Source organism: Protopterus annectens, chromosome 3.part0 (assembly GCF_019279795.1).
Source record: "Protopterus annectens isolate FY-2018-M chromosome 3.part0, PAN1.0, whole genome shotgun sequence".
NCBI classification, from domain to species: domain Eukaryota; kingdom Metazoa; phylum Chordata; order Ceratodontiformes; family Protopteridae; genus Protopterus; species Protopterus annectens.
The window spans coordinates 589,128,659-589,143,222 of NC_056731.1; the positions used below are offsets into that span (position 1 = coordinate 589,128,659).

Consider the following 14,564-nt stretch of genomic DNA (forward strand, 5'->3'; position numbering starts at 1 on the left):
CTCCGTATCCTACAGAGTGCTTAGAGGTGACCTGTATATGGCAAAAAAGGCATCTTCCAACTTAATACTGATGGATCTACTGAACATCAGCAAGTCAACTGGCATCAAAAATACTCAGTCCAGATATCTAAACTGAATATTGTAGAGAGATATGCATCACAGAGGCTACCACTGTTCCAGAACAGACTATCCATTCAAGCAAAACAAAGCTCATCCCTATCCATATTCAAATGCAACTTGGATGCAAGGATGGGTAATAGAAAATGTACCCCAGAATTGCCCCTCATGCTACTAATGGAAAGAGGCAGTTCCTAAATGCTGCATCCCTTACATGGGCCTCTTCAAATTTTTTATGGTATGATCACAGTTATTATCACTAGGGCTAATGTACAATTATCAGCCATAGGATAGAGAAGACCCAAAAGGGAAATTGGCCAAGCTTAAAATGTCCTCCAAGTGAACCTCTGTTGTGGTAGTAAATAGTTTTAAGAAATTGCCCTTTTTAGATTACCAAGTGCCCCCTCTCACCCTCCCCCCAGCCTTCAACAGCTTGGAAGTCAGCACTAATATTAAAATTAAGTAAACCCAGAACAAAACCAGGGTCCTATCTCCTTATAACATTATTAATCTTTGATTATAAAACAGACAGTGATAAATGCAAATAGTCCCTAGCAGGTGATAAAGAAGCAGGATCACACTAGTCAAATGCAGCCTTACCAAGCCCCAGAGAATGCAAGATTCAATCCATAGAGAATGGTTACTAGCTGGATTTTCTTCAAAGCAAGAGCACCTCACCCTGTTTCTTGTTCTACATACGGAGATCAGGCATTGGTAAATGGATGGACTACTTGATAAAATTTTTGGAAGAGTTTGAAATTCCCCAGTCCTGGGGGAGAAACATTAGTGGATCATTTGCAGGTGCTTGCCAGTAGTTAAACTTTACCATTAAATCTGAGGTTTTCTGCATTTAAAAGTGGGAACAGTGTTCCAGCTATTGCTGCTACTTTTATTATTATGGAAAATGAAACCTCTAGTGGTATCAACAAGAACAAAATGGAATCAAAGAGGTGACAGTCAACAAATTGAGCATAAAAAAACTCTTTGCAGAGGACTTACTTGTATACCTCAGTGAGACAGATTCTTCAAAAAATCATTTTTGAGGATGATTGAAATTTAGACATGTTGTCAGTTATGGCATTAATAAGGATAAGGATCATTTTCCTGTCTAAAACTACAGCCTTTCCAGTTCCACTAGAAAAAAAAATCTCCACTAGACTGGGAGCACACTGTTTTACATATTTAGGGATAGAATTTGGGGGGAGGGTGCCCAATGATTTATTTTTTAAAAAGGACTGCTTAATCCAATCTTGTTTTTGAAAACTGCAAACAGCTGACACTTCAACATTTTCTGGGTATGAAAGGGTCTGTTCCCAAAACTGATGACCATTTGTTAGAATGCAAAGTTCTTACAGTCCAAGATTATATCTGAAGTTAATATTGTGAGAATGGGAGAAAAGGTCACTGCATATCTGGTGGCCTACCAAATATGTTCAAGGGATAGTCATCACAGGGGAAAAAATGGATATGAAATGCAGGGGTGCCTGGTTATGATAAGAGAACTGTAACGTGTCATAGAAAGACGTAATTGGAAAATTGTTTTGTTGGTATGGAAATCCTTTCAGAGAAATAATGAGGAGACAAATGTTCATGCCCCTTGAGTAACTAGATAAGCCAGATTTCTACAAAGGATGGAGATTTTTCTACCAACATCTACATTCTTAAAGGGATTTGTTGTATAATGTTAGTTCCCAGACCTCAACAGTTGGTAGAGAAACTATCTTGATATGGTGTTCAAAAGATGCTCATAGGTTGATACTAGGCTATTGACTCTAGGGCCTATACAAACCTAGCCATAATTCCCTGGATATTTCTTCCCATAACATTTACTTCCCTGGACCCCTGTCTAGTAGGGCAACTGACATGATCCCGGGGTGAATTTCCCATCTCCCATCCAGTTGTCAAGGTATCTTTTGAAGAGGGCCAAGGAGACACTCGGCTTGACATGTATGGGCAGTCTATTCCAGAGTATGGGGAGTCTCTGGGTCAGGAACCTATCCCTCCTGCATGTTTTGTTCATTGTGATGACAAGGTTTAGATCCCTAGAGCGTGTGGCTCTGAGGGATTTGGATTTCTTTAAGTGGAGCATGTTCAACAGCACAGGGTTTGACATGGCCTTGTATGTTAAGCAGAGATCACCTCTGAGTAGACTATATGCCACAGAGTATAGCTGGAGTTTTTTTTAGATGGTCAGTATAGGGCATCTGCTTTAGGCCTGTGATTCTTTTAGTGAGGTACATCTGCGTCCTTTCCAGCTGTTGCAGCTGTCTTGTGAGGTACATACCAAATGGGGTGTTGTACTCTATAATGGGTCTAATGAGGGATGAGTACAGTGGGACAATGACCTTTTTTCTGGATGAAAAGCCCTTGGTGATGAGGTGTGCCACATAGATTTCCTGATTGTTGTGGTGATGTGGTTATCGAAAGTGAGACCACTGTCCACCTGCGTCCATAAGTCTCATCACACTGTTTAGTGGTACTGCCACCTATGTGGTAATTCATGGGTACATGGTTTTTCCCAAAGGGGACAACTATACATTTCTTGGCATTAAGCCTGAGCCCATGGCTCTGGCACCAAGCATCTGTTTCTGTAAGGCCCTTTTGTAGAATATCCACATCATTTGGGGATTCATTAATGGCTCCCAGTTTGCAATCATCTGCAAACTTTGTTAGCCAGAGTCCCTTAGTGTTGGCCTGTACTTCAGAGAAGCCAAACAAGAGTGGTCCCAGGACCAAATCCTGAGATACTCCACTTGTCTGGAGCTGGATTTGGAGTCTGTTATTTTTAGAGTCTGTGTTCTGTCAGTAAGCCAGTTGGCAACCCATCAAGTGATGTAGGGATTTATGCCCAGCTTAGTAAGTTTATATATGATTCCAGAGTGGGGGATGGTGTCGAAGGCCTTGGCGAGGTCCAGATAGGCTGTGTGGGCCACGTTACCCTCATCCACAGCTCTGGAGACCAATTCAAAGTCAATCAGGTTCAGTAGACAAGATCAGCCCTTCACGAAACCAAACTGGATGGGGTCCAGTGTTTGAAGGTTGCCAATGTCTTTGTTTATAAGTTCCATGATAATGTGTTCCATGCCCTTGCAGATCAGGCTAGTCAGACTGATGGGACAGTAGTTCCCAGGATCCAAGGTGGATCCCCCCCTTGTGGAGTGGGATAACTGTAGCTGTGTGCCACTCAGTGGGCACAAAGCCTGAGGTGAGGCTATGATTAAACATGACACTTAGGAGAGGTGCCAGTTCATTTTGTAGTTCATGTAGTACACAGCCCGGGATGTCATCTGGTCCCATGGATGCTGTATTCTTAGCTTTGGAGAGTGCAGATTCCACCTGTGGGGCCGTGATTACTGGAATTTGGCAATCTTTTGGTATTGAGATGGGCCCTTTAGGGGGTGAGAGGGGGGTGAAGTTGGCACTAAATCGATCTGCCAAGATACTGGCAATATCCTTGGGATCAGTATATTTAATACCATTCTGTTGTAGCTCAGAGCATATCTGAGCATTGCCTTTTAGATACTTGACATAACTATAAAATGCCTTATGGCTGTCTTTAGAATTTTTGGCAATTTTATTTTCGTAACTAGCTTTGCAGGATTTTATGAGGGATCTCAGCTTTTTACTGAGGCTGGTAAGGGAGTTTTTTGCATCCTAGGATTTTCCTCTTTTCTGCAACAGTTTCTTTCTTCTGTTGTATAGTTTGTTTATGGCAGGGGACCACCAGATTGGCTTCATTTTTTTTGAGGAGAGCGTCTTGGTTCTGTTTGGAATGGCACGATTCATGCATGAGTGGATGTGCTCATACAGTGCCTTAGTTCTCAGCTTTTTTTTGGAGGATAGAACTTTTTGGACACAATACGAGAACTCTAATAGTAGACAGGAAATTGAAGTATTTAAAAATCTGTTAATTGCTCATAATGAATATAAAAAGATAGTCTGAGCAGAATCCAGTGGCTGGTTGTTTAGCTCATCATATCAGGAGAATGGGTTATCTGAGGAATCCGTTCATTGTTAGTTCCTAGTTATTTTATGCACCATTTTTGGGTTTTCCTGTTTAGTCATATTTAGGAGAGTAATCATTATTATTTATTTGTTGACCGGACTAGTCTATTATATAAATATTCTTTAGCTTTACAACTTGTCTAGGATAAAACCAGATGTTTCACTTAGTTCTCCTTAGCCACCCCAGCTCTTCTCTATAAAGTTCCTTCTATGTCCATCTTGGTTTCTGCTTTGCACACTGATCTATAAGCTTTTTGCCAACTTGATTTCGATGCAACTCTCTCTTTAGTCATGAATTCAGTGCTCTGTAACTGCCCAATGACAACTCAGTGCCACCAGACATCCCAGATGTCACCTCTCTCATGTATCCAACTACCTCTTGCACCCTCATCTTGATCATCCAATACTTCTTAAGCTAGTGTCCAACATTTATAAATTTTTTATTATTCAGTGTCTATTCATCCTTAAAAGTTATTACTCGGACCCAAGGGCACTGCCAAATCCAACACGCCATTCAACTCCTGATAAGACGACTACACTTTTTCATCAACTTTTATACTCATGCCACTCTATCATACCCAGACTTTAGCCAGATCACAACCTGATCTATTCATCTGCTTAACCAGTAGATAATGAAGCTTCTTTTAATTTCACCACCAATGATCTCATGTAGCCAGCCAGCATGATCATTGCTATGTATGTGCCTCAATACATCCCACTAGCATATTAGCACAAGCCTCACATTCAATTATGTTACACATCAGAACAATCCACTCTGTGCTCTTACTAGAACAAAATACATCTATTTATCCACCCATCAGGTTGCCCAGTAAAGGAAAACAGACCTATAGTCACTTGTTATACCAAATTTTAAAATGTCCTCCAAGATCTTTGTGCTTTACTTGCCCAGACATGACTGCTATAGATAGTATTCAAACAATTTACATATTCTTATCAAGTTCAAATTATGCACACTTGCCCTTCAGCCATCTGCAGCCAGGGCAACCAAGCCTTCACTCTCTTGCACACTTTAGGCCCTCCTTACAATATTAACTTCAACAGTTAGACTTCTTAGCGTTTCCCCTAACACAATCCTATCCAGTTCTCATATTTCACATCTAGGCAGAATTCTAAAAATTTTTACATGAAATGATGATTACACATAAAAAAGTTTCACTGCCTATAACCATTTACATATTACCTCCAAAAGCCTTCATTTTAATAGCAGTATTCATTCATTTGTTTTATGGTCCTCAAAAGTCCTTTCAACAGTTATAACCTTTGTGCAAAAGGAGGACATTAGTCTTCCCCTAATGACAAGAACCAGTGTGTGCCCTTGTGCGGGTGTCATCATTTGTGTTATCGATGATGTTCTGTTGTATAGTAAAATCTGTGGACTGAATGTCATGCCATTAAAGTAGGTACACTGACAGTTCCACATTTCAGAATACCTTGCAAATCTAGCCAAACCTAGCTTCCAAGAACTCACTTGCGATAAAACGTTGGTCAGCTACCAAAAAAAGTCCTAAAACCTTAATGTATTATGCTGTTCAGGAAGTACTTACTCTTCTTGATGCCTTGCTATACTACAGCCCAGTTCCTCTTCCTGTTACCTTGCTATATTACACAGTCCAGTTCTTCTTCCCGTTACCTTACTATATTACACAGTCCAGTTCCTCTTCCGGTTACCTTGCTATATGAACCTATATTATAAAATTCACCCCGGATCACTCCAGTGGCTCTGCTTGACAGAGGCACTAGGAACTAAGGTTGGGTGGCATGATGCCAGGGTAATCCTATGGGCTAGGCTTGTAAAGGCTCCACGGCCATTAGCCTAGTACACACCTATGAACCTATATTACATAGTCCAGTTCCTCTTCCCGTTACCTTGCTATATATAACACAGTCCAGTTCCTCTTCCCATTACCTTGATATAATAAACAGTCCAGCTCCTCTTCCCGATACCTTGCTATATTACACAGTCCAGTTCCTCTTCCCGTTACCTTGTTGTATTACACAGTCCAGTTCCTCTTCCCGTTACCTTGTTGTATTACACAGTCCAGTTCCTCTTCCCGTTACCTTGTTGTATTACACAGTCCAGTTCCTCTTCCCGTTACCTTGTTATATTACACAGTCCAGCTCCTCTTCCCGTTATCTTGCTATATTACACAGTCCAGCTCCTCTTCCCGTTACCTTGTTATATTACACAGTCCAGCTCCTCTTCCCGATACCTTGCTATATTACACAGTCCTGCTCCTCTTCCCGATAACTTGCTATATTACACAGTCCAGCTCCTCTTCCCGTTACCTTGCTATATTACACAGTCCAGCTCCTCTTCCCATTACCTTGCTATATTACACAGTCCAGCTCCTCTTCCCGTTACCTTGCTATATTACACAGTCCAGTTCATCTTCCTGTTACCTTGCTATATTACACAGTCCAGTTCCTCTTCCTGTTACCTTGCTATATTACACAGTCCAGTTCCTCTTCCAGTTACCTTACTATATTACTGTCCAGGCAATTTCCATAAGGCTAATACTTCAGCATCTAATACAGCATTTGTACTTGTCATATTAAAATTGAAACTTGACAGTAATAGTTCCACACATCTAAAACATTACTAATTTTTAAAGCACTTCAATAATCATCATAATTAATGGCCTTACAACTGACCCAGATAATTACAGACCTATCTGCCATGCAAGTCTCTTAAAAAGCCATGCAATGTATAACAACTGACCTCAAAGTAAGATATCAAGAATGTTATTAGACTTGCCCAGCTATAGTTTGGCTTTGTGACAGGTAGATCCAAACCACTGAAACAGGTAACTTGTTTGAAGGTTGTAGTTCATAGGTAGGTACTAGGCTATCGGCCCAAGGGCCTATGTAAGCCTAGCCAGCAAGGTACCATAGCTTACGCCACCCAAGAAAGTTATTTTCCTGTGCCACTGCCCAGCAGAGACACAGAAGTGATCCCCGGGGTGTATTTCCTGTTTCCCATCCACTCATCAAGATTTTTCTTGAAGAGTGCTAATGAAGAACTTTGCTTGACATAGATGGGTAGCTTGTTCCAGAGTATAGGAATCTCTGGGACGGGAATCTATCCCTCCAGCATGTCCTGTTTATTGTGGTGACAAGGTTTAGGTCCCTAGAGCGTGTAACTTGGACGGATTTGGATTTTTTTAGATGTAGCATGTCCAACAGCTCTGGGTTTGACATAGCTTTATATGTTAGGCAGAGATCACCTCTGAGTAGGCGACATGCTGCGGAGTAAAAGCTGACGTTTTTGTGGCAGTCAGTGTAGGGCATTTGTTTGAGGCCAGTAATCCTCTTTGTGAGGTAATTCTGTGACCTTTCCAGCTGCTGCAGATGTCTTGTGAGGTACATTCCAAAAGGGGCATTGTACTCTATAATGGGTCTAATGAGTGACTAGTAGAGGGGAACAATTGCCTCTTTTTTCCTGGATGACTTTTATGATGAGGTGGGCCACGTAGAAGGACTTCCCGACTACTGTGGTGATGTGACTATCAAAGGAGAGACTACTGTCCACCTGGGTCCCAAGGTATCTTATCACGCATTCGGTGTTAAGTAGATTGCTGCCTATGTGGTAGTTCATGGGTGCAGAGTTTTTACCAAAGGGATGACACTGCACTTTTTGGCATTGAGCTTGAGGCCATGGCTCTGACACCAGGCATCTGTCTCATTGAAGCCCTTTTGTAGGATGTCCACATCATTTGGGGACTTGACTATAGCTCCTAGTTTGCAGTCATCTGCAAACTTAGTCAGCCAGAGGCCTTCTGTGTTAGCCTGTAGATACCAAATAGGAGAGGTCCCAGGACGGAACCCTGTGGCACTCCACTTGTCTGCCTTGAGGTCAGATTTGGAGTTTGCAACTTTTACAGTGTGGGTTCTGTCAGTGAACCATTTGGCAACCCATCTTGTGATGTAGAGATTTATACCTAGTTTAGTGAGTTTAGCTATAATTCCAGAATGGGGGATGGTGTCGAAAGCCTTAGCGAGGTCAAGATGGGCTGTGTGAACCACCTTACCCTCATCCACGGCTTTGGTGACTGCCTCAAAGAAGGCAATCAGGTTCAGGAGGCATGATCTACCTTTCACAAACCCGAAGTGGGTGGGTTCCAGAGTTTGGAGGTTACCAATGTATTTGTTTACAAGTTCCATGATGATACGTTCTATGGCCTTGCAGACCAGGCTCGTCAGGCTAATAGGTCGATAATTCCCGGGATCAGTGGTGGTTCCCCCTTTGAGAAGTGGGATAACTGTTGCTGTGTGACATTCAGTGGCCACAAAGCCTGATGTGAGGTTATTATTGAACATGGTGCTTAAGTGGGGAGCTAGTTCGTTCTGAAGTTCATGTAAAACGCAGCCTGGGATGTTGTCCAGTCCCATGGATGCTGTGTTTTTGGCTTTAGAGCGAGCGCAGCTTTTACCTGCATAGTTGTGATTACAGGGACTCTGCATTCTCCCTGTATAGATATGGGCCCTGTAGGGGGTGAGAGGGGGTAAAGTTAGCACTGAACCGATCTGCCAGGATGTTGGCAATATCAGTAGGTTCTGTAATTTTCATGCCTTTGTGCTGCAACTCGGAGCAGATCTGGGTGTTGCCATCTAGATTCTTGACATAGCTATAGAATGCTTTGTGGTTGTCCTTGGATTTAGTGGCAATTTTGTTTTCGTAGCTAGCTTTGGAGGATCTTATAAGGGATCTCAGCTTCTTACTGAGGCTGACCAGGGAACTCCTCCACTCATGGGATTTTACTCTCTTTTGCAACAGTTTCTTCCTTCCGTTGTACAGTTTGTTTATGGCAGGGGACCACCAGGTTTCATAGGTTTATACTAGGCTATCTGCCCTAGGGCATTTATAAGCCTAGCCCAAAGTCATGCGGCTTTCACCACCCCTTAAGTTTGAAAGGTACTATGCCCATTAGTTTACCGTGCCTCTGTCCAGCAGTGACACTGAGGTGATCCCCGGGGTAAACCTGCGATCTCCCATCCATTGATCAAGATTTCTCTTGAACAGGGCCAGTGAGGTGCTCTGCCTCACATGTACCGGGATTTTGTTCCACAGCATAGGGAGTCTCTGGGTGATGAATCTGTCCCTCCAGCACGTCCTATTTATAACTGTATTAAGGTTTAAGTCTCTTCCTCTTGTATTTCTTATGGATTTAGATTTTTTGAGGTGGAGCATGTCCATCAATTCCGGGTTAGACATGGCCTTGTATGTTAGGCACAGGTCACCTCTGAGCAGACGGTGAATAGAGCTGGAGTTCCTTCAGTCGGGCAGCATAAGACATATTTTTGAGACCCTTTATCCTTTTGGTGAGGAACTTTTGGGGCCTTTCCAATTGCTACAGGTGTCGGGTAAGATACATTCCGAATGGGGCATTGTACTCAATCATTGGTCTGATGAGTGATGAGTACAGGGGAACAATGGCCTCCCTTGATCTAGATGTGAATCCCTTCATGATCAGGTAGGCAATGTAGAAGGTTTTCCTAACTACCTTGGCAATGTGGGTGTCAAATGAAAGGTTACTGTCAACCTGGGTCCCCAGATCCCTGATAACCTCTTCTGTGCTTAGTGGATTGCCACCTATATGGTAGCTAGGGGTAACCTTGTTTTTCCCGAAGGGTATGACTATGCATTTTTTGGCGTTTAACTTTAGGCCATGGCTTTGGCACCAGTTATCTGTTTCTATGAGACTCTTCTGGAGGATATCTGTGTCTGATGTGTTTTCAACTATGGCACCCAATTTGCAGTCATCTGCAAACTTTGTCAGCCATAATCCTCCTGTGTTTGCCTGTACTTCTGAAAAGTAGATGCCGAACAAGAGGGGGCCCAGGACTGAGCCTTGTGGGACACCACTTGTGACCGGCTTGGAGTCTGACATGGCGCCAGCCACTCTGACACTGTGGGTTCTGTCACTTAGCCAGTTTGCAACCCATCTTGTGACGTATGGGTTTACATTTAATTTGGTGAGTTTTTCTATGATACCCGAGTGGGGTATTGTGTCGAAAGCTTTTGCAAGGTCAAGGTAAGCTGTGTGGACTGCCTTGCCCTCATCAATGGCCTTGGTGACTGTTTCAAAAAAATCAACCAAGTTTAAAAGGCATGATCTGCCCTTGACAAAGCCAAACTGGGTTGGATCCAATGTCTGTAAGTCCCCTATGTCTTTATTTATGAGTTCCATTATGATCCTCTCCATAGCTTTGCAGACTAGGCTTGTCAAGCTGATGGGGCGGTAATTTCCAGGGTCAGTGGAGGCACCGCCTTTGTGAAGTGGGACCACAGTTGCCGTACGCCACTCCTTGGGTACGTATCCTGAGGTGAGGCTAAGATTAAACAGCTGCCCTAACAGCGGGTTTAATTCCTCATTGAGTTCATGGAGCACACAACCGGGGACACCATCTGGTCCCATAGATGCTGTGTTTTGCCTTGGAGAGAGCAGTTTTCACCTGAGCATTTGAGATGTGTGGGAGGCTACAATCCGCTGGGATAGATATCTCTCCTTTTGGGGGGGGGGGGGGAGAAATTTGCACTGAACCTGTCAGCCAGTATGTTGGCAATGTCTGTTGGTTCAGTGATTTTTACATCATTTTGAACTAATTCTGAGCATATCTGTGAGTTTCCTCCCAGGTTTCTAACATAGCTAAAAAAGGCCTTATGATTGTCTTTTGAGTCCTTAGCGACTTTTCTTTCAAAATTTGCCTTGGATGATTTTATGAGCATTCACAGTTTTTTACTTATAGTGATCAAAGGTGTCTTCCCTTTTAAGGATTTTGCTCTATCTTGTAGTAGCTTTCTCCTTTTATTGTAGAGCTTGTTAATGGCTGGGTTCCACCAGACTGGGCGCTTGCCTTTGGTGCAAAGAGTCTTTGTTTTGTTTGGGATTGCCTGATCCATGCAGTCCTGGAGGTGCTGATAGAAGGCATTTGTAAGTGACTCAGCTGTTTGGGTAATGGTTTCCGCTGGCTCGGGGGCCTTGAAGGAAACCACACCAGTCTTGAAGTGTGAAGTTGGCTTTTGAGAAGTTTTTCACTGTGGTCTTTTTTATCTGGGGTGGGGGCGGGATGTGGACTTCCAGTGAGATTAGTTTATGATCTGATCTCACCAATGAGGGGTACACCTCTGGTGCTGAACATTGTGTCCCCATGTTCGTGATGATGAGATCTAGTATGTTTTCTCCTCTTGTGGGGATGGTGACTAGTTGTTCCATGGCATTTGAGTTTATGAACTCTAGGAACCTTTGGGCTAGAGTGTTGGAGCTTGGGTAATGGTCCCAGTCTATATTGGGGTAGTTGAAATCACCTAATATGATGGTGTTTGGAGATGCATTTATCCCCTCAAGTGTTTTCAGGAAAGCTGTGTGAGGTTCCTGAGTTTGAGAGGGTGGCCTGTAACATGCTACAAATTGCAGAGCAGTCTTTCCTACGGTTAATTGCACCTGGATGGTCTCCGATGCTTCGTACGTTGCCACCAACCTGGAGGTGTGGGTATCCTTGATGAATATGGATACCCCCCCTCCTTTCTTTGTGTGGTCCGGGTTTTGGGGCCGGAACGCATGATATTAAGTAAAACCTGATAGTGCCGGGGTGCTCTCAGGAGCCTTGAACCAGGTTTCAGTCACAGCACAGACATCGATGTTCTCCATACTGAGAAGGGCTTCGAGTGCGTGCATCTTGAGGTTTAGACTTCTGGCATTGAGCAGCATTACCCTTAGTTTATTTTCTTTTTTGTGTTCTAGGGTGGTAGGTTTAGAATTTGAGCCTTGCCTAAAAAAGGCACTATGGGGGTGGCAAGAGCCTTTGCCAATATCCGGAAGCCCAGGGGTGACAGGTGCAAGCCGTCCCTTGCGAAGCAGCGTGGCTTGTCCAGCATGTCATCCCAGGCAGACAAACATTGGATCCCCTTTGAATGACACCAGTAGTTAAGCCAATTGTTAAAACTGATCCTTTTGTCTTTGTACTGTGGCATCATTCTTGGTGAAGGTAGGATACTGCTCAAGGTCAGGGTCATACCTGCCTGGGCTACATAATCAGAGAGCTCCTCTATGTCTCTTTTCATGTAGTCCAGGGAGGTACGTCTCAGGTCATTCACACCAGCATGGACAATGACTGAGTCATACTTGTACTTGCTGTTGAGTGACCTGAGTGCTTGCGTTATGTGGCGGATTCTAGCGCCCGACAGGCAGCTTACTGTGACCTTCTCCTTACTCAGTCTGGTGAGTGGGATGTCAGTGTGTCTGACTATGGAGTCACCTATGACAAGTGTGTCTGGCATTGTGTTTGGCCTTAAGGGCTGTGACTGTTTGGCACACTGACTTTGTGGTCTATGTGTTGCATGTGTTGTGTCATGAGGTGGCAGTTGTTTGGGTGTCTGCTTTGGTGGCCTCTGCTGTTTTGGTAGATTTTTGATCAGAGCCTCTGAATATGTCTGTGTGTTTATGTGTATGATTTGAAGTTGTGATAGTACTATGTGAGACTGGGTTTGTGGTGTGTGTGGTTTCCTTCTCCTCCTGTCTGGTCTTGCCAGTCTTATGTTGAGAGAGCTCGGCCTCTCTCGCATGTATTTGTGTTTTTGTGGGAGAAGGAGAGGGTTGTCTGTGTACATGAGGCAATTGTAACATTGCCTCAATATTCCCAGATTCACCATGTGGGCAGGAGAGGACGCTAGCAACTGACCCCTCGACATGCTAGAAGGAAAGGACAAACATTTTTCTGTTAATTGAGTTTGGAAAGACTTCGAGGGATGTGGGTGATTGAAAGAGGGGTTTTAGGCAGGTGGGGTACTATGTATAATAAAAAAGTGTTATATCAGAGTAGAAAGTACTTTAGGAGCAAGTGCAAACTTCCCAGCTAGAGAATAGTCTCCTTAGGAACCAAGTAGAGCTGAATCTTTCAGATAGAGAATAGGCTGTTTTGGTTAGAAGTAGAGTTAAAGAAGAGCTGTTCTAAGGGAAAAAATGAAGAGTTGACTTTAGGTAGCCTGAATAGTTTAACCCCACTTAACCGCCACTGCTCTTGTGTGCTCCTGTGGCAACTCCGTGCTAAAGCGCGCTTTAGCGTGCTTTATAGCAGGGGGTTGAAAAGAGCTGGGAATTGACCCAAAATGGTCAATGGACTACTAGTTTCTGGCTGAAACCACTCCAAAATGGACAAATAGGCTGCTCAGTGCTTCCCACTCCCACTGGTAAACAAAGAAGCTTCCTTTCTTCCTAATAAGGATATGGAGCAGTTACAGGAACCAAGACAAAGCCCAGAGATCAGCAAACTCTGATACTGGAGGCGCTCCTTTTTTGTAGTTGGTAGTCATGTGGTACATACATACATCATAGTTTAATTTGTTGATAATCTTCTACGCCGTTTTCCATTCTGGCATTATACACAAGTTAAATGTTTATAAAATAAATCAACCAATATGTGATGAGATAGAACCCACACATCAGAAGTTTAAGGCACCTTCTCAGGAGGTATGACAGAGACCAGTGGTATTCCTCAGAGTTTGGTGCAACCACCCTCTTTTGAGCATTTACTTCCTAGCTCTCAAAGGAGAGTACCAAGACTCTAAGCTAAAAGAGAGTTTCCAAATGACAACAAAACAACCAGCAGTTTGCAAAGTCTCCCTCACAGACAAACCCTGATTTAAAAAAAAAAAAAAAAAAAAGGGCTCAAACTAAATGCCAAAAAGTGTAGTATCATCACTTTTAATAGACAACCCCTCCCCCCTCTTGATACAACACACCACTACAAAATGAAGATGTACAGATTAAGGAACCCGGGTTGTAAAGTCCCTCTGTTTTGACCATCATGTTACAGCAGTCGTCAGGAAACCTATTTAGCACAGCTAATTGCCAAAGGGATACAGTAATCCCCTTTGTGATGTATCTCACTAAAAACACATCACATCAAAGAATTAGAAGACCCCCAAAAGTTCCTAATGAAAAAGATCACAGCCCTAATGTCCCTGAGCTGTTGAGAATACAAATTACATCCCTTTTTTAGTGTCTTATAGACTAATGGGATATATGTCTTTCTTACTGCTCCATTAGACACCTGGTTGTCCTGAACCACCTTTATCTCTAGAAAATCAAATGGCTCTACCAGTACTTTAACCACAGACAATCTTCACCAACAGATGAAACATGTTGGAAGGACAGGTTTATAACCCAGCACCTTCCAGACCTCTGGAATAAAACATTCTTTGCATGTTGAGTAGTTCAGCTCATTCTATTGCTTTAAACAAACTACATTCCTGGATGCACATCTCTACATTTATTCACTGACGCTAACAAGGTTGGGCATGAGGAAAGCTGCTAACAAGGTATAAAATGTCACAAGACTCAATAGCCTTGTATGTCAGTCATACAGTTACAAAACTTGGTTCTGCATATGGTTAGTACTTCACTGTATGTTAATACTTAACC

General features: G+C 43.1%; 1 protein-coding gene across 1 annotated transcript in view; it reads right to left on the bottom strand.

The window, feature by feature from the left end:
- The window catches only part of LOC122796481, a 506,341-nt gene that overhangs the window by 383,371 nt on the left and 108,406 nt on the right, over positions 1–14,564 (bottom strand). The window lies entirely within an intron of this gene.